Raw genomic sequence first — 27,751 nt, forward strand, 5'->3', positions numbered from 1 at the left:
ACGTTTAATAAAAATGTGTAACCTAATATAATATATATTATATAATAATATATAATATATACTTGGAATCTCCAGGGGCATTTTAGGCAAATGGATCAGCTGTCAAGAAAGGATCACCACAAGAGTGCAAGTAAAGAGTGGCGACGCTATTTCCCACGAGCTCGTGAACGCCGCTCGCTCCCGCCCAATCAGACTCCAGCTCGTCGTTCACCTGATCACAGCGAAGCCATTTTGTTCTGAGCTGCTCCGCCAGCGCATTCTTCAGCAAACCGGAATAACGTAGAGCTGACAGTTCGAACCACAGACACCGCGTCAGACAGGGGTTTTACAGCTACACCACCCCTCATTCAGTCCCGAACAGCTCAACGTCTCTCGGTCTCACCGTAGGCGGAACCGTGTCGTATTCGCGGATTAAGGGAGACTTTAAGCGGGACGGAAGGGAAGAGAACCAGGCATCCGGTTAAAGACGCGCTGGCTCACCGAGCTGGAGTCCAACTTGAGCCGGACACTTTCAGCTGTCCGCGTCGGGATGCGTGCTGGACTTGTTTTTAACAATATTTACCAGTCTTTTTGAAGATTTTGTGTCATCTAGGAATAGCTTAGGCTCGCACGGGATTGTTTTTTTTTGTTACTAGGGTCTAACATAAGGAAACTGGAGCACTAGTTCAAGTTCAGATGTGATATATCTACTCAGCTGGCTGGGCAGATAGTTTAGGTTGTCGATTAGATAAGTCGCCTACATAATACTTTGGTTTATTTACCGGTATAGTTGCAATGTTTTGAGTTGATTCAGCTTTCTTAAAGTCTCTCGTAGGATTTGGTTTATATGTCTATGCATATTTCTCGCAAGGAAACCTGTCGGAGTTACTGACTGGTTAGGTCTCGGTGCCAATATAATTATTAGGTTGATAAAGACAGGAAAAACCACAGAGCAGATTTGCCTATCTAATCTCAAACTAGTCTGCTGTGCTTCTCATATTCACTTTGTTTTCTTTTACAAGGTCTGTATTGTCGAGGCTCAAGCTGGCTGACAGGTGATATTTTCTGCCTGAATCCTCTGAGCTGGCCTCACTGATAGCTATGACATTTTCCAACAGTTGTTTTGTATCTTCAGACTTCAATATTACAAGTATCTGCTCGTGGTGCCAACGCTGTAGGAGTAATTTTAGCTAACAAAAGCTCAGATCGCCCCTCCATATCAGTCACGGCTTATCTAGTTGTGACAGTTTTACTAGTTAGGTCACGTTTTCCCTTCATTTTTTGCTACAAGTGTATGAATTAGTGCCAGTTGACTTTGTGGCTGGTCCGAAACTTACCAAACTCATCAGTTTGTATCAAGTGTATTTTTTGTAAAATCGTCAACTAGATCTTAGTGGAAAATACACCTTTGCGGCCAAACCAGGTCAAGTGTAGTTGTCATTTTTCGTATCTCAAGAGTTGAATAACAATGTCAGGACAGTCCATCACAGACCGCATCGCCGCGGCCCAGCACAGCATGACTGGATCAGCCATCAGCAAAGCCGTCTGCAAGGCCACAACGCATGAAGTCAGTGGACCCAAAAAGAAACACCTCGATTGTGAGTATACCAAAAACACACAGTCTCTTCACAGGTAGTCTTGGGTGCTTTTTAAAAGCTCAAAGTCTTACCGTGTCCCTGGCATGCAGTTCAACATCCTCAGCTGTCTGGACACCGGTGATGAATTGAAACGTGCTTGTGATGGGAATGCTGATCTGTCTTTAGACACGTCAGTTCGAGGAGCTGATGCCACTGTAAAGTGGTTGTATACACTCATTCATTGGATTTGTGACTCATTTTAATTTAATACAATGATCTATGTCTTATTTCGGAAGTGTTGTGGAGGTTGTCATCATGCAATCAGCCTCGATCTATTAATATCTGCTTCATAATAAGCAGCCGCTCCGGCTTGAATCAGTGAAAGTAGCTGTCGGGGATTCTTATGCATCGTGTTTGAAGTCATGTGTGCGTAATATCTTCACGTCTTGTTTGATCTCTCTTTAGCAGTAATCGTCGAGACATTGTTGGAGCGGTGAAGGTTAGGTGTGTGTGCAGTGAAGCATTGACTCAAATGATTCTTTTGACAAAAGCAGAGTTAATGCAGAATGCACGTCAGTTTAATCCTCGCAGTGTTTGCAGAACACAGCTTCATGTTTAGTCTAGATTTGTTTCCTGCGTCAGCCACCTGTTATGCATCCTAGCAGCTAGAGTGTGTTGAGCAGCCTGCTTCGATGCTTCTGTTTTAATCTTGCAAAACTGCATAACACAATGTTTGTCGTAACTAACTCAACAACACAATTACTGAAGGTCATGTGTTGCTTACTTCCTCTTTTTGCTCAAAGCTGAGAAGTATTAATCATCCAGAAACATTACTTGCTTAAGCCGGTTCTTGGTATTGGGTAATTTCGGAAGTCTGACGTATGTTGTTTTGCTTTCACACAATACATCACAACTATGGATTACGGATGGGTTTGGATAAAAACCGGGAGGGTTGTGTCTGTCTCATTGACTGCCAAGTAAAATACACTGTCAAGGTTCAGAAAAGTTTATTATTTTTTTGTTTTGTTCACGTTCAAAAAGTATTCTCGTTACTTCATAACATTAAGGTTGAACTACTGAAGTCAGATGAACTATTCTGACGATGTCTTTGATACTTTTCTGGACCTTGACAGTGTATTTTACTTTGCAGTCAATGGGATAGTCACAGTGCCTTTTATGGGTTTGGAAAAAATTTCATTTTGGGCTGGAGTAGCCCTTTAAAGTTAATCTTTAAAAATATCTTTGAGTAACCCTGTTAAATGTAATTTTTAGACAACCGCAAAAAAAAAAAAAAAAAAAATATATTATATAATTCATATTTATATTTCTAATGTTTCTAAAGTTTTTGCTCAAATTCATTTGATGCATGAGTTAACTTTTTTTATTTAGACAAAATTGGATGCAATTATCAGTTATATTTGCCATAACTGTCTTAACTCAGTAGTTTAAATCTAAATTTGGGGCGTCAGCTTGCACTAGATTTCATTAGTCCACTGGGATACAGTGTTGAAAGAGCAATAACTAATAGCTTTGGGAAAAGTGTGCAAGGTTTTTAGCGTTATATTTTTGACAGCTGTTCAGGAGGTTTATTTCAAACTATTAGTAGAAAGTAAACAAAATATCCTCAAGCACATCTGTAGATTTTATTGCAGAGTTGCCCACTCCTTAAAAACGTAATAAAAAAACAAGCTGTATTCTTTTTAGCTAATGATCATTTAGCAGCTTGCCGCCTAAGTGGGTTGAATTTGATAAAAATAAGATACAGTAAACTAGTGGTTACATATATATATATATATATATATATATATATATATATATATATATATATATATATATATATATATATATATAAACGTGTATTTTAGGTAGGTCTTTAAAATTCTCTTCTCGCAAGGCACTGTTTCTTTGGTTATTGCGTTGCATCTTAGATAATTTTTTGAGTGCCTTGTCACAAGTGCTGCTTTCTCATGAAGCAGAGGTTAAAAATAGTAAAAAAAACACACCTTAAAATCTTTGCATTCTTTTCCTTTCTATTGCTTTTAATCTAGTTGTCTTTGAACACAAAAGTATGTCATATAAACGCCCCCAGACTAGTTTAGGAGAAGCCAAAAGCAGCCTTATTATTGTATGGGTCTTCGTTAAGTCTGTCTCTCAGTAAACCCACCACACTGATTGATTTTGAATGTAGTTTTGCATGTCTAAACCAGACTTTACAGCCATAGTCAATAATCATGAGACTATTCCACTAGCAGAAATCTGAGTCTGGAGTGTGTCAGGGTTAAAGGTGAAGTGCTGCTGATTTTGAACCAGACCACTTAAATGATGCTGTGCAGCAAAGACAAAACAGCCATTGTCAAACATGTCTGGGAAAATACCACCCAGCCTTTCAGAATACAGATTAGCCTTCAGGATGCTCGGTCCACTGCTCCACAAGTAGCTTTTACTTATGAACTCATTGTAATTTTGTGGATGATGGATGTAGTATTGCTTGAGAACCAAGTAAGGAGAAATAGACTCAGGAGCTATGGTACTTAAACTGATAAAGAAGGTGGATGCCTTTGAAGCACATATTCAGTATCAGTAATGGAGTTTTTTGGGAAGGAGAAGCAGTTGATCAATGTTTGTTGAGCATCATTCAGCACGAGGACACAACTGCACCACTTTAAGAGAGCTTATATATGCTGCATGACACATTGCTTCTGTTCCCCTCACACTTCTAGTGCTGATGTGGCCTATTTATAGCTGCTGAGGGCCTTTGGTTCTGTTTGATAGCTTGTTTTGTACCTTATAAAAGCCCTTGGCTCCTCTTCTGACATCTCCTCTGCAAAACCCGGGACTTTATTTATGACGCATCTCAGGGGAGTGAATTCTCAAAGCTCTTCTTTTTTTTTTTTCATTTCCATATGTGCAAAACTGCATATTTTCTAATTCGGTTACACAACTATAATCTTTTATTGCATAAAACAATTATTAACAGACAGACCCAAATATATAGCATAATAACAGGACGTTTTAAGTCTGAGGGTATTTATACATGCAAAATCAAATAAAACTATTAGACTTTCTTTATGCTAACCCAAAGGACTTGTGGTCCAAAGGTCGCAGGTTCAAGTCTCTGTACCAGCAGGGTTTGTAGGTGGGGGGGATTGAATGACCATCATGCTCTTCCACCCCCAATACCATGACTGAGGTGAGACCCCTGAGCAAGGGTTCACGGTGTGTGTGTTTGTCTTAACTACTCAATGCTGTGTGTGTGCACTTGGATGGGTTAAACGCAAAGCACAACTTCCAAGTATGGGACAACATATTTTAAATATTTAAAAAAAAGTTTTAAATAAATCTTTAAAAAGATTTCACTAACCAACTAGTTGCCATTCCTAATTTAAATATGCCGTTTTGGACCGTAGATGTTAATGTATCAGCTTTCATGCTTAAAGACATGAATGAAATTTTTTCAAATTTTCGTTGCCTTAACATTTTCTCAGGCTGTGTGAGAAATAGAGTATTGACTGATCTTATATATTTGCGAGGCTTTTTTGTTCTTTTCAATATAGACTAAAGCTTTACAGAATTCTACAAGCTGTGCTCCCAAGTTGCTGATTAGTTGCAAAGCTGTGCTGGTGAAAAAGAGGAAAAAAAGAGAGAGAGAGAGAGAAATATGGGAATGACATGTGAGGAATAGCTGCGGTATTCCACAGGACTGTGCCACTGAACTCACTGTTCAGGAATCCCAAATAGACCCTTTTACAAAAATGTCACCGTCATCACATTTAAGTTCTCCGAGTGCTGATTGAAAACCGACCTCGTCTCACCACATCTCCACTTGAACGTTAGAGGACCATCCGCCAAACCGACCCCAGATAAGCATAATTTCCTTTTCCAGTACTTCGCAATCACAGGAACAAGGCCATCAACACACAGCTGGGAATGAAATGGAGGCAGAGATACAGACATTGCAAACAAGGTCTCAAAAAGGAACCAAGCTATTTTTATTTTGAGGAGAATTCTCCTTGCTATTCTCCTTGAAGCTAGCTGAAGCGCTCATTAAATTCAAAATGGTTTGCTGTTCTTATCTGCAGGTTACTGAGGTTGGCATTTGTTTTTGAGTATAGAGAAAAATCTCTCTGGAGGTCCTCTAATCTTAGTGATCAGCTTTTCCACCAAGGAAACCATCTTTTTATTTATTCTTATTTTATTTATTTATTTATACATTTTTCTCTGTAATCAAGCTTTTCATGCTAATAAACTTTCATGCTTTTCTATCGGAGTACCATTTTGTCAGTAAACGGCTGCACCCTGCCCAACAAAACTTGCCAAGTGGTCACATTGTTACCTAATTATTGTTCTGAATTTGAAACCCGTTTCTTGTGGTTCCTACAGATTCAGAACTTGAATCTTAGGGCGGTTTTTGCTTTTAAAGCAAGGACAATAGTTCTAGGGTGATGGAAGCTCAAATGCTCATTGCTGTTGTGAGAAACAGCTAGTCAATACAAATATTGATGTCTGGGTCACGAATTGATACATTATTTTAATTTTGTTTCTTCTGTTGTGATTATAACTGTGAAATCACAATCTTTTAGTAACAAGTTTGTCATTCATCTTCTTTGGACTTCACTGCTTCGGACAAAATTAGTACTGAACTTGGAGCCATAAAACTAGTGTAGAGAGTTGGTACACAATGTTGTGTGCCGTTGTTCCAGAATGTTTATTGCAGCACAAAAACTCAGTGGACTTGCACTCATTCAATTAAAAATATAGATTTTTTTTGTCTGAGACTATATTGTGCAATAAAACATTGCAATACATTGAAATGTCAATTCCAGCTCCATTTTTAGTGCATTATGGGCCATTTCTCCTGGAAGCAGGGGTCATGGAGGACTGACCTGGAGTCAGTGATTAGTACGATTGGAACAGGTAATTAGTATGGCAGCTGTGATGGTTCAGAGGTGAGCACCAGCTACACTCTTCTGGCCGACAGCTGGACAGATTGTCAGGCCACCTGGACAATTTACTTCCCCGTTCACACACACACGCACACACAGGAGAGGCGTCCTGCCAAACTTCCTGTGCCTCATCAAGGCTCAGTCCTGATTAATTTGTAAGCCTGGGCACTGCAGAGAATAATCATGCTGTGAATCAAAAGCACTTTAAGTTGTAATTTCGCTCATTTTTCATTCTTGCATGGAGTTGGTTTTAAATCCAAAGCAGTCTCTGCCTGCCAATTATGTCAGTAATATGTGTGCTGGAAACCCAAGGATGTTTTGAGCCTCTGTTATCTCCAACTGGTGGCAGGCTCAGCCTGGTATGGATGTTTCCAAAGGGTTTCATTGTCTGTCAGTTTAACAAATAAGACTTTGACACATGCAGAGTGAAGATGGGTGATCTCATCACTCATAGCCTCTTCATTTACTGCCCTGCAGTGACATCACTGGGCTACGATTTTCTTCCACCTCTTTTCTTGGATTTGATTCTCACTGCCGCACCTCATTTCGTGCACCGGTGCACACATCTCAGCATGGAGCCATGCAGGTGTGTGTGTTCGTAAGGGATAACGTGGAGATGTGATTGTCTGTTTTAGTGCAAGGCTATCAGAAAGTCTATTTAAAGGCTGCGGTGTGAAACACTACATTTTCTCGGTTACTCTTGGAATCTACTTTTTTGATCATAGTGTGTGATACTCAGAAGCTTTTGTAAATGAGAAAACTGGAGATATGTATTTAATTTGATTGCGGTTAAACAAGGACCAAATCTGTGGTTTTAGTTACTCTTGAAAGCAAAACAAAGCAAAACCAATATATTGTGCCATATTATTTCAGTGATTTTTATTGATTTTGATTTTGGTTATATAAGTTTATTATTACATTAATGAAATGTATCAAAGTATTTATAATTAAACTTTAAATAATTAAAGTATTTCACAATTACCAGAGCTGCTTGTCTTTGGGGAAATATTTTTGGGACCAATGTCACATGACTGCTCACTTTGGTGTAATGGTAAAGGCAGATGCCATTCATGCCAAACCAGGTGTTCGACTTTGAGCTGTATACTCTGAAATATGCATGTCTATAGCAACACTTTTAACCTCAAAATGAAAATGAATCAAAGGACAAAACCACAATACAACAAGCAACAGTCACCTTCTTTAGCAAGACTTTATTTATCCAACTCTTTGCTAGCTACATTAGAATATTGAATGTCTTATTTTCAGTTAATCTTTCATTTTTATGGAATTAACACTAATCAATAGTAAACAGAAATATAACATAACTACATTTGAAGCTGGTCAGGTCGGAGCTCGTTTATAAATGTACCATGCACATTTTTGACATTTTATTGGCATCTTGGTTTTTCATCTAGAATCTTTTTATGCTGCTATTGCAAAATTCATATGTAGATGGTAATCTGACCAAAGAATGATCTCTAAATGGACTGGGAAAAGTTTATTTGATAGTTTTTGCTGATTTAGGCAACCTATTATGTTGGTTTATGTGAAAGCACACTTAAAAAAAAAAAGTATTGATACAATATAGTGGATACAAGATTTCCCTTAAATATGCAATGTCTCAAATCTCAGGTCCATATGTGCATACAACCACATACATTCCCTGCATCAAAGGAAGGTTTTTTTTAAGCTCCTTTTTTAATCTGTTATTTGTGTCTTTCTCAGTCAGTCTTTCTCTGTTTAAGATGATGAACTTTGCGATCAATATCACCAAATGTGTTCTGTTTTAACTGATTAGATCAGCACGTATCCTCAATTCAAAGAGTTTTTCACTCTTTCTCTTTCTCTTTCTCTTTCTCTTTCCCTTCCCCTCCCTCCCAAAGGAGCCTATCAGCTCGCAGGCTCTCCTCCTGACCATCATAGAAAACGAGCAAGAAAGTGAACGAGAGCGAGTTCAGGATTGGAGAGAGTGTGAGTGAAATGGGTGAAAACAGTGTTGAACCAGCAGTCATCTCGAAACTCATACCCCAACAGGCTGCAGTGTGGTTTTAATAATAGTCACAGTGTATGAATATGCATTAATCTTGGGAAGAGAGGCTGAATAACTCAGTGTAGTTGACTTGAATCTTCAGGATTGCACACACTTATTAATGCTGTTTGCAGTACTATTACTACTGCTCACTGGAAGTACTAAACTTTGGCACATTACTCGTTTGGTAACCTTCTAATTTGGTCTATTACGAAAATGTTAATTTTAAAAATGAACAACAGGGCTCAAACTACACTGTTGATTCATGTTTATTACATTATGCATTTGGCACTGTTATAGAGTCCCCACAGGTCCATAATTTTTTTTAAAATTGCATAAATTTGTTTTTATCTAATTTGAGGTCATAGAAAAGGTATAACAAAGTCTCATCTTAAATCTTATAAAGTCTCTATTAGGAGGTTTTATGCAAAAACGGAATTACAATCCGTTCTAATGAGATGATTAAAGTTCAAACTAATATGATGGGTTGTGCAGGAATAAAATATTAAAGCATTAATTATAATCAATTGTATAGATTGTTATCTGTAAAATAATCGATTTATTGCCTTTTATTTAAACACGTTATTACCATGCGAGCAAAATCCTATTTTGATCAACCTCTAATTCATAGTAGGTATTGGTATATTGTTATTATATGAACCAGTTTTAGTTACAAGATAAAACATGTCTTGTGTATTTTAAACTTGCAGTAATCCTGTTTTGCAGTTGAATGTGTGTCCTAGCATGTTTAAGTAAAATAATTTGAGATGCATGGTTTATTTTGAGATTGAATGGGTTAGTTTTGTAGGGACACGGTTTTAATTTTATTTTGTGTAGCTCTTAAAGTGCCTTAAATTTGGTTTTAAAATCCGTGGAAACCCTGTGTTATCCAAAGTGACTGTGTTATATTGCATTCAAGGTGTACGTTTTAAGAGTTCATGCATTTCCTGGAAATCAGTGTTTAATAGATATATTAAGAGTTCTAATCATCTCAACCAGTAACTGCTCTGTCAATGCTAACTGAAGTAAATGTTAAATTAGATTCTGTGTTTCACAGAATTCTATGAAAATTATTGTAAAGTGCCTCTATGTAAATATGAGTTACACCACAGGCTTATCTACATACACTCCACAGGCCGTTTGTACCTCACTGGCATCCTGTAAGTGTGTTTTGTTGATGTATATCCCATACTAGTGTACCATCTCTTTTGCCAGATCCTTGTGATTCATCATCAGTCTCCAATTGGGAGCTGCACAACTTACTACTAGAACTTCCTGTTAGAACAACAGATGGGCCTAGGGCCGACATCTAACAGATATGGAGGTGTATGGAGGTGTCATCTCCCTCATTACCTGCTCTGTGTGTGAAAAGATGTTTCTCTCAAGGGACGGGGGCAAAGAGATTTGCCTTTGAAGAAGAAAAAGAACACTATGGGCTGTAGGAGGAATGTCTTCATTATGCAAACAGGACAGAACAGAAACCAGTGTTTCGAGCCTCTGATGGGGTTCAAGAGATGCTGCTTTCGGATGCTAGTATGCAAAGCAAAACTGGGATGCTGATGAATATTTAAAGACGTGACGCTCTTTGGATCTTCTCTTGTCTGTGAGTGTTGCATAACAGAATGACTAGGTTAGAAACCTGTCTAACCCTTGGTGTAGCATACAGGGAGAGAGATTATGAGAGTGCGCTGAGATCTGCCCTGCCGTGTTTGTGTCCGTGCCGTGTTTACTGGAACCATTAGAGATGTGAATCAGTGATGTGTGTTGCTCTAACATGTGCCCCATGTGTGTTTTCAGACTTGATCCACTGCACCAATGAGATGAATGTGAACGTGCCGCAGCTGGCCGACAGTATGTTTGAAAGAACCACCAACAGCAGCTGGGTTGTGGTCTTCAAAGCGCTCATCACCACACACCACCTAATGATGTACGGAAATGAGGTGAGAGATTCTGCAGTGGTGCTTCATATGTTTTTTTTTTTTGTTGGCCCATATCAGACACCCTTCTGTGCTGTTACTGTTGAAGATACAGCTTGGTTAAATTGACCCTACATGACAAATCACACCTCGGCACTCACACTTTTGCTGTTTGTGACAGAGCTTGTATGACACATGATTCTAATATGCTGATATGGTGCTCAAGAATCGTTTTTATCGTCATCAGTGTTGCTGTTATGCATTATTTTGATGATTTCTTTGAGGAACAAAAAGTTCAGCATTTACTTGAAATGGAAGTCTTTTGTAACATATCTTATTACTGTTACTTATTTTCATTTTAATTCATCCCTTTTAAATCAGATGCAGTTTCTGATTTGAGCCACATTTATCTGTGATGTCAGTGTATCCTGTTTTGGTACATAAATAACTTAATGTATTTGTTTTCATTTATTAGTTTTTGTATTACGTAGTCATGGAGGACTGGTAAACAGAATATCTAACTGCTGTTGGACATTTCTGTAGATAATGAATGCATTTGGAATCTGCAATGAAAAACGCTATCAAGCATGTTCTGTTCGTGTTGTGGTGGAGTTAGAAAGTGCATGGTTTATGTACAAAAACAAGAATTAGTTCTATACAGGCACAAACACAGTCCACTAATGATTAACAGTAGGTAGGTGAGAATAGGACACACACAAACACACATGATATATACAGTTAGGATGTGACCTAGATGTGCACATGGACCCCTTAATGTATTGCTCCTACATGAGCTCCTCTAGAAACGCACACGTTTACCTAGCTATAGTATCTAATTGAGGACGTACCAAATACTTGTTCTCTTTCGGTGTAAAGCTAATTGTAATAATTTTATGCTTTACTATTAAAGTTTTCACATTCACTTTTCTCAAAAGGACATTTTTGTCAGTTTAGGTAACTTTAACTTGAAGTTAATTCAGCTCTAAGAGATTAAGTCCAGTGTAGGATTCGTCTGCTTGATTCAGATCGCCACTTGCATGATACTTTTTAAAAGAACTGACTCATTTCTTTGTGAAGTGGTCCACACCAGTCATAATACATGTTTGTTTTAAAGTGCAGCCAGTGAAGAAAACACGTCTATTGTATCATACCATTGTTCTTTCACAGTAAACAGTCATTTTTAACTCATCACATTGAATTTAGACTGTAGGCTCACAATTTGGGTAAAATATAATTACATTTTCTGTGGCGCTGAAGATTCTGCAGGAAACCGTGGCAAAGACACACAAAAACAATGGCAGCGCTAGTGACTCTCACACGCGTCCTTGATCAGTCACTTAGGCTATAAAATAAAAAGTCCTTCACTATATGTCCTGAGCTCGCCAGTGTCAGAGATAGATAAAGCGTGCAGGACTGTCCTTCAGCACACCCTGCTCTGCGGCATGATGAGGCAATTATCAGCCAGGGGTGGTTTTTGTTATCGGAGCTGAACGTCTGGTCCAGGTCGAGTCTGGTCTTAATCCTTGACCACGTAATGGCTTGAAAAACACACGTTTGGTTATCACTGTCTGTTGACGAGCGAAGACGTTTGGAGGACATTTGTCTTGTCAGCAGTAGCCCTGTGAGAGGGCACAGAAAATGCCATAGATACGGTGTAGTTGATAAGGGAGTTTCCATATGCGTTTGTGCAAATAAGAGAGAAAAAGGGCGATGTCACTAAATGGTGGGACAGATAGAGAATGCACAATTTTCTGTAGTGACGTCATTGGAAATGTATGTTGTGTAGGGTAGAGATAGAGAGAAGAGTGGGTTGAAGAAACATCTGGGATAAGGACCTTTAAGAGAGAGATAGAGAGAGCGAGAGGGGCAAGGGACAGAAAGAAAATGAGTTGGAATTTGAATCAGCTGGTTCATGTTGGGTCACACAGTGGACAAATTGATTAACCTTATATGGAGACACCTCTGACACCACTGTCCATCTAGAATGGTTCATTTTGGACACAGAGGGAAGACAGAGTGGGCGAGTGAGCTAATAAATGAGAGAGAGTCTCTGTGTGTGTGTGTGTGTGTGTGTGTGTGTGTGTGTGTGTGTGTGTGTGTGTGTGTGTGTGTGTGTGTGTGTGTGTGTGAGAAAGGGAAGTTCATTGGATCAGGTTAACGCTGGTGGCTCAGATAAAGCTTTGTTCAATCAAGATAAATAACCCCCTGCTGATTGTATGTAAAGAGACCTGTCTCAGTCTGCTGAGAGATGTAAGAACTTATCTTTTTGGCTTCATCATTAACTTCTCTGTTAATACTATTTGAGTTGAATAGACATAGACAAAACAGACATTCAGACGTTCATATTCAGAAAACACTGGCTAGAAGACTGAATCAAATTTAGATTGAATGAGAAAACATTGAAATTAAAAGTTGCATCTTTATTTTTAATAATCGCTGGGATCAGATCATATGTACCCAATGCTGAAAAGGACAGTGCAGAATTACACACAAGTTTAGTTCATAATTTCAAATGAAGGTCCACCACTATGCTCCCCATGCCAGAGTCTAGTATCTAGTATTAAATATGTTTTATTAAATTGTGCCGGTTTAACTTCTCTCAACCTTAAAAAAACACCAGCCAACAATATATAATTTTGCTTTGACAAAATGTCTCATGCAGCTGTGTCTATAGAAAATCTAAATTAACTATTTTCTTTAATAGATGTTTCTGGTCTTATTATGCAGTTCATGTTAATCCAAAGATGAAAAAAAGGACTCAAAATTTAAATATTTAAATAACTTTCACATCTGAAAACGTCTTTCTTGATCAGCTAATGTCTCTCAGACCGCATGGACTCCTGGATAATGTTCATTAATAGCCAAATAGCTGTAGGCATTGTTTCAAGCTATTGCTGTAAGTAATGCAGCCTTTCTGAAATCTTTGCTGATAGTTAACACACAAGATTAATGTTAACACAATACCACCAAAAAGTTTCAGCATTTAAACATGTTTTTAATGAATCCATGTAAATGTTGGTCTTGAAAACGCCTTTTTCTCTGGGAGGAAGAACAGAGATGCTCGGTACATACTCCGGGATTCTGATGTGTTTCTACACAGAACAGCCTCTGATTTATACAGTACTTCTAAAAGCTGAAATATGCTGCAATACAGCCTTGCTGTGTGAGGGTTTAAATTAATTTGATGCTATTTTTAAGACCAGAATGTGCAATGTATAATCCATGGAGTTGTGTAGCGATTGCAAGCAGGAAAACAGGAAAAACAAATGCCGTTCCATGTTGCGTTTCAAGGCTTTTTTGAGACCGCTGTGAAACGGGCTGTTTAACATTCTGGCCATGTGCTGACTCTGAGTTCAGGTCTCTTCTGTGTGGGATCTGTTTGCATAATGGATGCTGTATGTGAGTGATGTGTGCTAGGAAAGGTAATTATTACCTTTATGAAACATTCTCTCGCTCCCCTGATGACTTCTCCTTCTCTACCCTGCAGGCAGGAATGGCAAATCTAGACCGAAAACAAACAGCTGCTGCTCAGCAATCAGTAATTCAGAAGTAGGGGAGTACTAAACTGCACGCGGGAATTGGTGGCTCACCTTGTTGGATTGGACCATTTACTTTTTCGTTTTTAAAGTTTCAGTGACATGAGTCTCCTAAAAACAGTTACCCATGATGCTTTGCCACATTTTTTCATAATAGCTGTTCCCCACACAGGTGTCCTGGAGGGTTGTTTTTATTTTATTTTACGTGTTACGTGTTGTATTTACATTTGTTTTCTGCTGGTGATATTTTGGGAGTGGGAAGCATAGCACTACATCAGCTTTGTATAAATGTTTTTTTGGTCACACATTTCTGTTTTTGTATTTTGGTACGGTAATTTTAGCTCTGAATCAGATGTTATTCCAGCTCTCTACTTTACAAAAAGAATGGGTTTTGTGTTTGAAAATAATCGCTATCGAACAATGTGCCTCCTCTCGCATCCTGTCATCATCTTTTTGTGCTTGCCATTTTTCTTTAAGCCTTTATTTGTTTCTAACCACCATAATTGCTGAGGTGGTATCCATAGAAACCTCAGAGCATGTATGGATCGAGAGAGCGCAGACCAGCAGCCGGTACATTATCAGGGCATCATCATGCATCCTATTTACACACGTTCCCTGCAGGGTTAGCGTTCTTGTGCACCATCCAGCACACATACAGATTACATAGAGGAGATCCAGTGCTGCTTCTGGATCAGTTCCCAAAGGCACAAACAAAATCAGTGGCTAAAACATGAGCAATCTCTGTTCCCGGATTGCTGATATCTTCCCTCAATCTGAGCTGCTGTGTTAATAGAAACTGCTCTCTTTGGGAACGCTCGCTCCCTGTCTTAATAATAAATGATGCTTCACTCTAACACTACTTGAGGTTTGTTCTCACATTAATTATTTGCTCAGCTGAGAATGGCGGACCCTTTCTGGTCTATCAGTCTATATTTGTCGTCCTTCTGACATCCATTTTGTATAACCTCATCTATGTAAAAAAAATGTAGGGAGATTGAGGGTTTCATGCAGAGGAGCAGGCAGGCGATTGTGGATTTGCAGACTCCACTGAATCAGAAATCCGTATTGATCTACGCTCTGGAATGGAGCAGTATTCTCTGCAGTTTGGTACACACTGGCTCGGCCATGCATTTTCCACAAGGTTTCTCTCCAAGGTTAAGCCACAGTGCCAGAGCTGCCATCCTGGGGATTTTCGGTACGCCTCACTCCGCTTCTCATCTGATCCCTAAAGATTTTAGGCTGGTATTTGAGGCACCGGTGCAAATCAAAAGTATGTCAGTAGTTTTCTTTGAGAATGATTGGGAACACACTGTCAGGGAGTTTTGATGCTAAGGACCTCTAAATTTGAAAGGAATCCCCTTCCTAAAATATTAAGATAGCTCCACTAAATATTTTCATTTATAAAGACCCATTTATACTACATAATATTGTAGAGATGCAAAAAAAATTGTCCAAAATAAGCTTTCCAGAGAAAAAATATTATATATAATATATTTTTTCAATAAATATTTCTGGAACTATATGTAGATTTCTCTTAATTTTGTGCTGTTAAAAACTAGAGGCTTTTGTTAATTTATTTTTTGCTGATATTTTCCATGCATCTCAACTGATCAGAAACATTGCTCTGCCTTACGTTCCATCACAAAGTTATGTTCAACTTATATGAATCGGAAAATAAATACACACAACTTTGAAGAAAAGTTTTATGTGGTTTATTGGAACATTCAAGTTAGCCCATGTCTATATTAAATGACTGTTTAACTCTCTTGTCTGTGCTGTTTCTCTCCTATGGGGTACCTGAGGGGTTTAGTTACTTCAGAAACAGAAAGATTATGATAAATCACAGGACAGCGTTGACCATTTTCTGCATTCCTGAATGATTCTGTGTGCACGTGATCTGTATGTTACAGGAGAGCTTGTGTGTTGTGCAGCAATGTAGCAGCACATTAGCAGAGATTAACTCCCTGTACAACAAACGGTTTAAAACATGAAATCACCCAATCAATACTGATTATCCACATGCTACAAACATGCCTGATATATAACCTCCAGCACTCAACCATCGCCATCATTATAACCTTCAGCTTCTTTCTGATTTGAGTGATCCACATATCTGTCAGGCTAGCTGATTATGTTTAATGCATGAATTCTCTAGTATGGGCTGTTTACATTAATTATGCTTGTGATGGAGCGGTCTGGGTGTGAATGAAAGCCATGATGCTCCGGCTTTCAAAAAATCCACTCCTCACTCCAGTCAAAAATCACGCCGCTTCACTCCTCGCCCTGCTCTCACTCCACTCCTCTCAATTACTGTGATCCCCAGTGTTAGATCACTATTCTCCAATCGTCCTTTTTTGTATATTGTTAAAATGCCGCTGAACTTTTACTGTTTGTCTGCACAAATTTTAAAATAGAATGAGGAACCTCACACAAAGCCTCAATCACATTACCAGGGCCACCCCACACCAAGAGCTTCTTAAAGATCCATGATCATTGATCTTTCGGAGAGTGGGTGGCCACTGTCCCTCTATATACACTGCCTACGGTTCAGTGGATCACCACTCTTGATCCTCCAATTTAAGCAGAGCTCTAGGAATGCAGTATTTTCTTTTGCCTCCCATCCCTTCAGATGCGTTTTAGGTACCTTCTGGGATTTCAGTGACTCTTGACCTTTGAATACTTTGGCCACAGGTGAAAAATGGCCCCTGCCAGGACAATTTCATTCCTCTGTGCCAAGCAGATTTTGCCTGACTGCAGGTCCTGTCACCAGGTCCTCATGCTGGTTCCTTCCCTGGGGTGAAACGAGCCTAAGGCTCCATCCCAGTATGTGAAAACCGTTTCCTGCTGACTCTTTTTCTCTGGTGTACTGATTTATGAAATAAGATCAAGGCTACACTTACTGCATTCTGGATTAGACTCAGTGTGGGACTGATAACTTTCTAGTGTCTCGTTAATGGCATTAACAAATACAGCTTCTAAGAAACACAATTTGTTCTATTCAAATGTAATTATTCAGACTATTCATTTGTTGGCGTACCAGCCTATAGTGTGTTGCAAATGGATACAGACTGTTTGCTCTTTAACTGAAGAGTTGCTCCACCCTAAACTGAAAATTCTCTCATCATTTACTCACCTTTATGCTGTCCCAGATGCACCATCCCAGTTACTTTCTTCTGTGGAGCACAAGCAAAGATAAAAAAAAAAAAATGAAATAAAGATATAATTAAATAAAAAGTTGACTCTTCATAACCGTAATCCATACTACCCCAGATGATTAATAAATGTCTGTTGATGCAATGTCTGAACTGTTCAAGATCAATCAGTGAAGTTTAAAGTAAGCATGAAATTAAAAATCACCATCCTATTTTCTAAATGCATGTTATTGATATTACTGTGGATGATTCATCCATCATGCTTTTCTAAAAAAAAAATTGACCACAGGCAGTTTTTTATAAAAAAAATTGTAACTCGAACTTCTGGTGAAACTACTTCTTTCTCTTTGGTGATGTATGCCGGACATCTCCAATTATTTAGTCAGTTTAATTCCTGTCCTTTTCTTTTATTCAACTGCAAGCCTTCAGGTCTGCCTCAGTCCAATCAACAATCGATAGACTTAACCGAGCCCCAATCCTACAAAAGAATGTTTCGCTCACAATTCGGCAGAAAATCTGTCTCTACTTTCATTAGATCAAAAATCTTAACCCTGTAGTTTATTGACAGGTGAGTGGGCAGAACTTTATGTGCGATATACTCACTAAATGAGATGTATTCATTTGTGTAGCCACTTAATTCATTTTCTGATCTCAGAAATTCAGAATATGATTTTTCTGATCAAATCACAAAACAGTTTGGTTGGTTTTGAGGTCGGTGTAAAAGTTCTGTTTTCCTGTCATGTATGTCATGACATGCATGAATGCATCCTAGTAATCTTCTGCATTCCCAAAACTCCCATCATGTCTTTTCTCAGCATCCAGAACACTGTGTGCTTCTCTTTTCTCTGTTTCTCAGCCCATAGGCTGAATGGAGGAGGGGAACAGCAGCAGACATACTTGGCAGCTCAAAGAGAACTCTGAGGAGTCTGGTCTTTTACACAGGTCTAGGTTTCAGCAGCGGGGTGCTTCTGCACGTCAGGAATGGAGTCGCTCCCGCATTCTGACGGATTAAGAGCTGCAGAGTCACATCTAGTGTATGACTTTATATTTTTGTGTCAGCATTTTGATTATCTGTTCTCTGTTCCCGCAGCGTTTCATTCAGTATCTGGCCTCAAGAAACACGCTCTTCAATCTGAACAATTTCCTTGATAAAGGTGCATTGCAAGGTAAGAAACATGAACACCTTTCCTGTCTCTAAAGCTTTGTGTGCGCACACACGCTGATGACAAACCCCTCGATCTTGCCCTCAGGCTATGACATGTCCACGTTCATCAGGCGGTACAGCAGATATCTCAATGAGAAAGCCCTTTCGTATAGGCTGGTGGCTGTAGACTTTACCAAGATGAAGAGAGGGTGGGTAAACCTCACATCTGCCTCTGTAATATTGTCTACATAGTCAAGATTGTGTTCGAACACATCGTCTCAGCAGGACACAATCGAATCAGGCTAGCTCATTACTCCGATAATTAAGTTGTTTGTAAAAGCTGATTTTTTTTTTAAAAGACCTAATTAAGATTGTGGGTAAGTGGCGATTTCTGATTGTTTGTTTATCTGTTTGTGGTGCAGTATTGATGGAGTCATGCGTACCATGAACACCGAGAAGCTGATCAAAACGTTGCCTATCATTCAAAACCAGCTGGATGCACTGCTGGATTTCCAGGTTTGTGATGGAGTTCATGCATGTATGATTTAAAGCTTCCTAATTATTCAGATCCAATCAAAATGTATTTATTTATTTTTATATAATTGATGTTATATTGTCTTCTTTACTGGCTTAACAACCTTCAATTTGAGAAAAAACATCCACATACTATTGCAAGTTTGGGGTCAGAAATGTATTTGAAAGAAGTCTCTTATGCTCACCATGGCTGCATTTATTTAATTAATCAAAAATGCAATAAAAACTGTAATGTTGTGATATTAAAATTGAAAACAACTGCTATCTGTTTTAATGACAGCTACTTTTTTAGCAGTTATTACTTCAGTCTTCAGTGTTGCATGATCTTTACAACATCATTATAACATCTCATCTGTTGCTCAAGTTACATTTCTTTTTATCAGTGTTAAAAACAGCTGAATGTTTTGTGTAAACCTTGATGCAGTTTTATTTTGTGCCTTTTTTTCTGAATACTTTGAAAAATAGAAAGTTCAAAAGAACAGCATTTATGTGAAAACAAATCTTTTTGTTACTTTATAAATGTCCTTATGAATTTGATCAGTTTAATTCGTCCTGGCTATGAAAACAAATATTTATTTCAAAAAAAAAAAAGAAAAAAAAAAAAAAAAAACTTTTAAACAGTAGTGTATATGTAAAGAATTTAAGTAGGTTGATGAAATGCAAGAACATTTACAGTATGAAAAGTCCCTTGTTCTCTTCTTTTAATGAAAGTAATTCAGCTTGGATAGATTTAGTCCAGATTATTTGACTGCGCATTGTGATTGAAGTGATAATCAGTTCCCCTAACATCAAGTAGACTTGGTGACCCCTAAGCCCTAGGTTGGAAAACCCTATATTAACAGAACAACATTGATGTTGATTCACTCCAATCTATTTGGTATAATGTGTACTCTATCCTGTGGATCTGTGTCCATAGGCTAACCCTAATGAGCTGACTAACGGAGTGATCAACGCTGCCTTCATGTTGCTCTTCAAAGACTCCATCCGTCTGTTTGCTGCCTATAATGAGGGTGTTATCAACCTGCTGGGTAAGAGTAATCCACTCCCTCTCTCTCTGGAGAGCATCCTTCTCTCACACTACTTTAGGGGTTAACGCGTGTTGTATGTCATTTTCTCCTGATAACCCCGAAAAGAACTTAAATGACACTTTCATTTTTGATCGTACAGATAAGAGCAATACATCAATCGAATCTGTAAAGGGTCTTTTTTTTGTATACAGACATAATAACAACAAAACTTTGTGCATTTATAAAATAAAAATAACAAACAATCCTCTGTCTGCAATGATCTTCATTTAGACATGCATCATTAAAAATACAAAACAAATATTCTGTGATAAAGTAATCCTTATGAAAACAACGCGATGTCCGTTTTTCACGTCTCCCTTCATCATCTTCTAATGTGACCACACCCCCACGCTGAACGTGCTATTCATATTATAATGTTTCACTGAAGCACGCGGCTTGAATACACCCACACAACTGACAGCAGACAGCACAGCGAGACTGTTCAAGTTTTTTTTTATTTTACTGTTTGCTTTGCGATGAGAGGAATAAGACATAATTCACCCGCCAAAAAAGTGATGAGGATTACCTCAGGATTTGAGATTTGGATTTCCTCAGAAAAAAAAGAATGAAGCACTTTATTCAGCAGAGATCATAAACATGAGTAAGTCTCTTTTTATTTATTTATATTCTTGCACTAGTTTTTACATAACCTGTAAACATTTTACTAGTTAGATTTTTTCCATAGACTTTTTCCAAACAATAATTCCTGACTAAATGTATAATCAAGTGAAACATTATGAAGTTTCAATAACAATATACAATACTATACCATTCAAAAGCTTGATGTAAATAATATAAAATAAATGTAACCGTAACAAATGTAACAAACTTTTTTTTTTCTTTTTTTTTTTTGTTAAAAGGATTTCTGAAGGATTGTGTGACTTGGAGGAATGATGCAAAAAATTCCGTTTAAAAGTCAGCTTTAATTGTTCCTAATAAACTGTTTATCTGCACTCGCAAGTGGATATTCAATTATGTTGTGGGATAATTAAATATATTCTAAATAAACTACAAACATAAAATTAAATACATTTATTTTGTCCTCACATTTTTTCTTGTAACTCTTTCCCTCTCAGTGACACAGCTGACTAAAAGGCTCATTATTGCAGCTCATTATGCGGGGCTTTGTCTTCTCAGGTGTAAATCACAATGTTTTATTGCCTTTTATTCAAGAGTTTTAACATTTTTAGTTTTTCACTAACCACGCAACGCAACCACCAACATTTTTCTCAAAAACACAATCATGTACATACATGGCGCTCACATATTATTAGGGCCCAGTTTGTGCTGATTACAATGAGATTAAACTTTAACCAGTTAGATGTTTATAAGAAACTGAGAAAAGCACAAATGTCAGACAAAACTTCTCCAGGGCCCAAAAATACCCTTAGACCTCAGAGGGTTAATCACTAGTAATTTCATCCAAAATAAACTGCAAATCAGTCCCGTTGTTAGTAGAAAATGTTTCACGTTTTCAAAACGTCTATATCTTGAAAATTGGAGGGACCGTATTTTCTACATCTGCTGTCAAATAGCCCACTCCAGACTAACCCACAGGTTTTTGTTAATGGATCAATCCGTCCATCGCCGATGGCTGATAGACAGAGAGAAATAAGACATAATTAAGTTTGAGCTCTAATTATTTGAGCTCTAATTATGTTGTTTTCCATGATTTCTATTGTTGTATTATTTTGTTTTGTGACAGACGGCCATTTAGGTTGGTGGTCTAAAAATGCATTCTTGCTAGCTGTCCTTGAGCAAACCATTACAGCAGCTTTTATTTGCCCCTGCCTCTGTCAGACAGCCCCAGAGTGTTTTGACAGTCCTCTGATGGGTAATTGCAGTCTTTATCTGTTTGAGCTTCTCTGCTAATCGTGTGTGTCTCTTGTCCTCCTGTTTCAGAGAAATACTTTGATATGAAGAAAAACCAGTGTAAAGATGCTCTGGACATCTATAAGAAGTTTCTGTACAGGATGACCAAGCTGTCAGAGTTTCTTAAAGTGGCTGAGGTACCAGTGCAACACACACACACACACACACACAGTGTTTCGATATGAGAGGTCTGAGATTAGACAGGATCAACGACCCCTCTGCCCCAACAATTTCTCTCTCTCATATTTTTCCATCCTACAATGCTCTGGCATTCATATTCACTGGTATGATTCATGCACAGATGCCATATATTTAGTGTTCTGGCACTGCAATGCATAAACATATACGTGCCTTTTCTGCCAGAAGGGATTCGGATAGCAATAAGTTTCATTCTTTGTTTGAATCGAGGTTAAACTGACCTTTGTTTTAGTTTTTTTTTTTAGTTTTTTTTTAGATTTTACCTATTTGACACTGATGAATTTCTGTGCTGTTGCCTTCTTCCTCTCACTTCCCCTCCATCCATCCTGCCAGGCATTAGTCTGGTTTTATTTCCAGGCTGTTCTTCTGATACATCAGATATCTCAGGGATGGGATTTGATTTGACAATGAGTCTCTAGGTACAAAGTCCATCACCATGTGAGATTCCTGTCTAATTTTTATTTATTTATTTATTTATTTTTACATCCACTGGCTCTCATTTAAAAGTCATCATTTGTAAAAATAGTTTTTGAATGTTAACCACTCCACACGCCACAGTCAGCCGTGTGAGACATTATCAATGTCTTTGTCTGTTCCCATTGGTCCTCCGTGGCTCTCGGCATGCCACAACTCTGTTATTTTTTCTTTCATTTCTAGACACTGCATGACTTAATGATCCTTCATGTTTGTTCTTTTTCTGATTCCTCCTCCCTCACCTCGTTTGTTTGTTTGTTTACCGCTTTTTTGTTTTGTTTATGACACAGCAAGTTGGAATTGATCAGGGTGACATCCCAGATCTCACTCAGGTCAGTGTACATTTCATCTCCACTTTCTGTTTCTCCTCTTCTTCCTCACTACGCTGCTGATGTTGTCCATCGTACCACCGCTCTCCCTTCCTCCTTTTTCTCTGTTTCACCTGTCCTCGTCCTTTCTCTTGTTGTCTTACGTGCTGTTTTTGTACCCATGCTCACTGTTTTTTAAATGTCGTCTCTCCTGTTTGGTTTAAAAAGTCAGACTTAATATTAATAGCTTCAAGACCTAGTGGTAGAGCTTGATAGAAATTGACCAAACACTAGTTCCCTCTCAGATGTGTTTAGTGATGATCAGCATGACTTTGTGAAGTTGCAGTAAGCACAGCTCAAAGTCGATGTCTTTGTTTGAGTGTTGACGTTGAGTGATGAGTTGGGTTAACGACACACTATATTAAATGAGATGTTTATTCCCCTTCCATAACACATTGTTTATTGTTCCTTTCAGACGACTAGAGGATCTTACCTTGTAGGTGATGGGTTATATGCACTGCTTGCATTTGAACATTATAACATTGGCTGCTACTAGTGCTGGGTGAAATATCAAATATTGACAAAATCTAAAAAGTTTTGTGTGTCAGAAAATTAGCCAGAATTGTTAATTTTTGCAAAACAATTATTTGGCCATCCAATTTTTAGAAACCTGTGCAAGTAGGCCAGTTTAATAATCTCTATAAATGAAGTAATGTTTTAAAATTATAACAAATATTTGCTATTTAAACCAGGGACATATAGCAATAAAAACTGATATGTCTGATTAAACACACAAACATAAACTTATAATTAATAATAATAATAATTCATTACATTTATATAGCGCTTTTCTAGGAACTCAAAGCACTTAACACAGTCGGGTGGTATCTCCTCATCCACCATTATACATTTTTCTGTGAAAAATATGCGGGTAAATATTAGAATTTAAAAATATATATTGTTGCATTGTTCTATATAATTATATCACACACACACACACACACACACAGACATAGATATATATATATATATATATATATATATATATATATAGAATCAATGTTCATTTAATGAAAAATGAACTTTATTTTTCATTATTTTTACTATATTTTTTACTACAAGTCATTTTAGAGGAAATGCTGTGTATGTTGAGATCAAATATCAACACATTTCTATTTTTTTTTTTTTTTAGCTATGTCTCTCAGCCCTAGTTTTTTTCTGACTGCATCAGCGGATTCATCTCTTGAAATCCAGGCTAACTGATTGAATGTGGCCCAAACTGCCATCCTCGGCCCCCGTCACTTTGCAGGCATGGCCGTACATTGCTTTTTCTGCTGATCTGAGACCAGATGTGCAGCTGTCTCTTTATAGTTTGATCAAATTGTAAGCTTAGATCAGCATAAAAGCAAATCTCCTGCTGGGTTGCATGAACCCTTGCGATCTCTTGCGAGAGCTATATGTTTTACCCAATACCCTGTTTCTCCTTAATGTGAGAAAACTGCCCCAGCGGCCTTAAATTTGTAGGCTTGAACTATTAATATAACCTCGCTTTGTCCTTTTCCGTATCCGCACGCACATCTATAATGTAGTCATTTAATCAAAAGCCTGTTCATGCCGTGTCTTCTCTGAGGAAATCAAATCAGACAGGAAAGGAGCTAATTAAAAGCTCTTACACTTTCATCTTTCTTTTTTATCTCACTTCTGTGAAAGCCCCAAATTTTCATTTTTAGTTCTATTTGAATTGTAGCCTGCTGCATATGTGTTTTTCCCCCCTCTCTTCTGGCTTCTGTTTTCTGTGGAATGGATGAGACCCAATCTGCCCTCTCAGCGATGTGGAGAAAAAGCCAACCTAGATCAGATCCAGACATGTTGTCTAGCGCTGCCAGCTAGGCTCAGTCGAAGAGCTTACCTTACCTTCAGTCCATAAAAGCAGTTTTTACATGGGTTGTCTGTTTTGGAAACTTGGCACAAAGCACCTGCTCTTTTCACAAACCGTGAGCTCTGAGCTTGTGCTAACATTTGCTCTCATTTGAATGAAGCATCACAGGATGTGTGTGCTCTTAGGTGCTAACATACACATCCCGTGTTTGCTGATCCGGGACCCGTGTAATGCTTCCTCTCGTTGTTGTTCAAATAATTATTTTCAAAAGAAACCAATCTGAGATCGGTATAAACGGCTCAGAGGAAGGTTTTAGCTAGATTTGCGACTCAACGCAAAAAAACTTCACAGAAACCCCAAAGTACTAGTTCCAAAAGCCAGTGTAAATTGTTTAATGTCATGGTCCAATACTGAGATATATCAGTGACCTCATGGGTCTGCCATGCGTTTGAGATTTGGGTCTTCGACTGTGCATGTCACTTCTTCTCTTTCGAATTTGTACTCTTCCTCTCTTGTTTTTTGTGCTTGTTTATCCTTTACCTGTACGCCTCTTACTAAATGCTTAAAGCATGCTCCTGTTATTATTTGCTGAAACTCAGGTGGGTCGGGTGTGTGTATGTTTGACCATGTGAGTGTGTCTTCTTTAAACTGGTGCTGTATGTTCTCAGTGAGGTCTTGACTCGTCTCTTTCTCCTGCAGGCTCCCAGCAGTCTCCTGGAGGCTCTTGAGCAGCACCTAGCCTCTCTGGAGGGAAAGAAAACCAAGGAGCTCTCCGCTGACAACAGGTTTGAAATCCTACAGATCCAGACAATCCAGCATCACTCTGTACAGCCCTGTTTGGGCATACATCCGTAAAGTCATTTTTCAAATTTTTGTCCATCCATTGAAATTGAGTGGTTTAATCCAAATCTTCAGGAAAAAAAAAGATTGCATTACACGATGAACAAATTTAATTTTAGATGATCAACGCACATACATAGTTCATCAGATATTGTAAACAGACGCTCAGTCAGTGATCAGTAATTGATTTTCCATATTTACAATATTAATAAATGAATGGACAAATTCCATTCCGCATTTCCATCAGTTGTAATGGCGTTGAACAGAGAAACCAACATTGATTTTTATCTATTTAATTTAATTTCTGTCTCTTTCTGTTCATTTCAATCTTTTGTGCAATTATTACTAGGTTTATGCAAGTCAATGCATACATTATTAAAGTGTGTTTGCATTTCTTAAAAGAACAAATGATCCTCTGCTGAAATTCCAAATAAAACAGGAAACAAGAAAAACATATTAAAACTGTAAAACTTACAATTTTCTTTATCTTTATTTTCTTTACCTCTTTTTTGTATCTACTGCCATCACATTGAGTTGTGGGCTGGTTGAAAAATATAACATGATGGTCATTATAGTGGGCAACCCATTATGTGTAATATAAAACAACTTTTATTAGGCTAATGAAATCTCATTCATCTCATGTGAGTGTACTTTTCTATAGCTTTGAAGATTAGACAAAAATATGTGGTCAAATATGCAAGTTGCTGTATATTCTGAATAATACCTCTTAACAGCACTTTACTTCACAAGCCATATGCCGAAGCACTTGATACAGCAACAACAAACCATCGGCAAGAAATGTATATATAGCCACATACTCTGGCTTGTGAACAGTATTAAATTGATCAGCTCTTAAATAAGGAACTGATAGGGAAATCTCACTGTGTGTTTCTGTGTTTTTGTTTGTAGAGCCAACACTCTGTCCAATGCGGTGTCGTCTCTGTCCAACACGGGCATGTCCTTCTCCTTCTCATCCAGCAGGATGGACGAGAAGGAGAAACAGCTGGCCCTGGAGGAGGAGCAAGCCCGTCTGCAAGCTCTCAAGGTGGGTTAAAATCGATCCCATTGCGTTCTGTGAATGAACATGTTCGGATTGCTAATTAAGTTTGAAGTGTAGACAGGAAGTGATGTTAGCACTTGGTTCTGTGTAGAATATAAAGAGCGTACCCAGAGAGGTTTGTTGCAACTGATATTTGGCAGATTTGAAGCTGCTGTTCTGGGAACATTTTGTTCTACACATACAAGCGGATGTGTGTTTACAGAATACGCCCTTGTACCTTCAATGATTAGTCTCCAGCAGTAAGTGGTCAACGGGGTTAATCAAACTTCTCTGTTCCAGTCAGGATGTACTGTCATACCTTGTGGGACACAAACACTCACACCAACATGCACACAAACTGGATGACACACACGTCCGTTGTGTGGAATGTGTTGTCAGATGCACCGTGGCTCTGTATCTGAACAGTTCAAACATTCAAAGCAATTTCAAAAGTCCAACATCAAAGTATTTACACAGCTCATGTTTAGTTTGTGTGAGATTGAACTGGTGTTTCTTTGTGATTGTGTTACTCCAGGAGTTTTACGGCATTATCACTTTCTTTTTCTGTGGATTCTTTTCTTCCCACATTTTCTTTTTGATGTAAAGGGATTAAAAAAGGCATAGAACCTTGCCATGTCGCAACCTACTTTCTCTCACTTTAAAAACTAGAAACTAGAAAAAAAAAGCTTTAGGTTTGCTTGTTAATAGGGCTGCACAATTTGGCCCGAAATGGTCTATAATAATAATAGTATTAATAATAGTTTACAGATTTAATAATATAAAAATTATATCTAAAAATAATTATATACAGTAATAATTATTGTTGTTATGATTCCAAATAAAAATAATAAAATAAGATTTGACTGTTTAAATATTTTTTTGTAAAGTAGAATATAGGAAAAAATTATATAATCACTTTAGAATGCAACTGTAAAATTTATGACTAATACTTAATACTCAAATAGTAAAGTTTTCTTTTTTTTCTATAGTGCTTGTAGATTTTCTTTTGTTGAGAAAAATCTGTTTAAGAGTGCTTCTCAGTAAAAGTTTGGGAAATGGTTGATACACGTTGTATTCCCAGATGCATGTTCTAAGCAACCCAAACTCAGTGCGTATTTAGAGACAAGCTTGTGTGGAGCAGCATTTACTGTGAACCGTGTCGCAGCAATACCAAAAACACAAGATCATGAGCTGCTCACGTGTAAAAGAACACAGTACACAGTCTAAGTTTAGGTCTAAACCTAGTGGCCAGACTTTAGACCAG

At 38.0% G+C, this 27,751-nt stretch overlaps 1 pseudogene; it reads left to right on the forward strand.

The window, feature by feature from the left end:
• The first annotated feature begins 191 nt into the window (after positions 1 to 191).
• The window catches only part of LOC113052138 (phosphatidylinositol-binding clathrin assembly protein-like), a 41,967-nt pseudogene continuing 14,407 nt past the window's right edge, over positions 192 to 27,751 (forward strand).

This window comes from Carassius auratus, chromosome 32, assembly GCF_003368295.1.
Source record: "Carassius auratus strain Wakin chromosome 32, ASM336829v1, whole genome shotgun sequence".
NCBI lineage: Eukaryota > Metazoa > Chordata > Actinopteri > Cypriniformes > Cyprinidae > Carassius > Carassius auratus.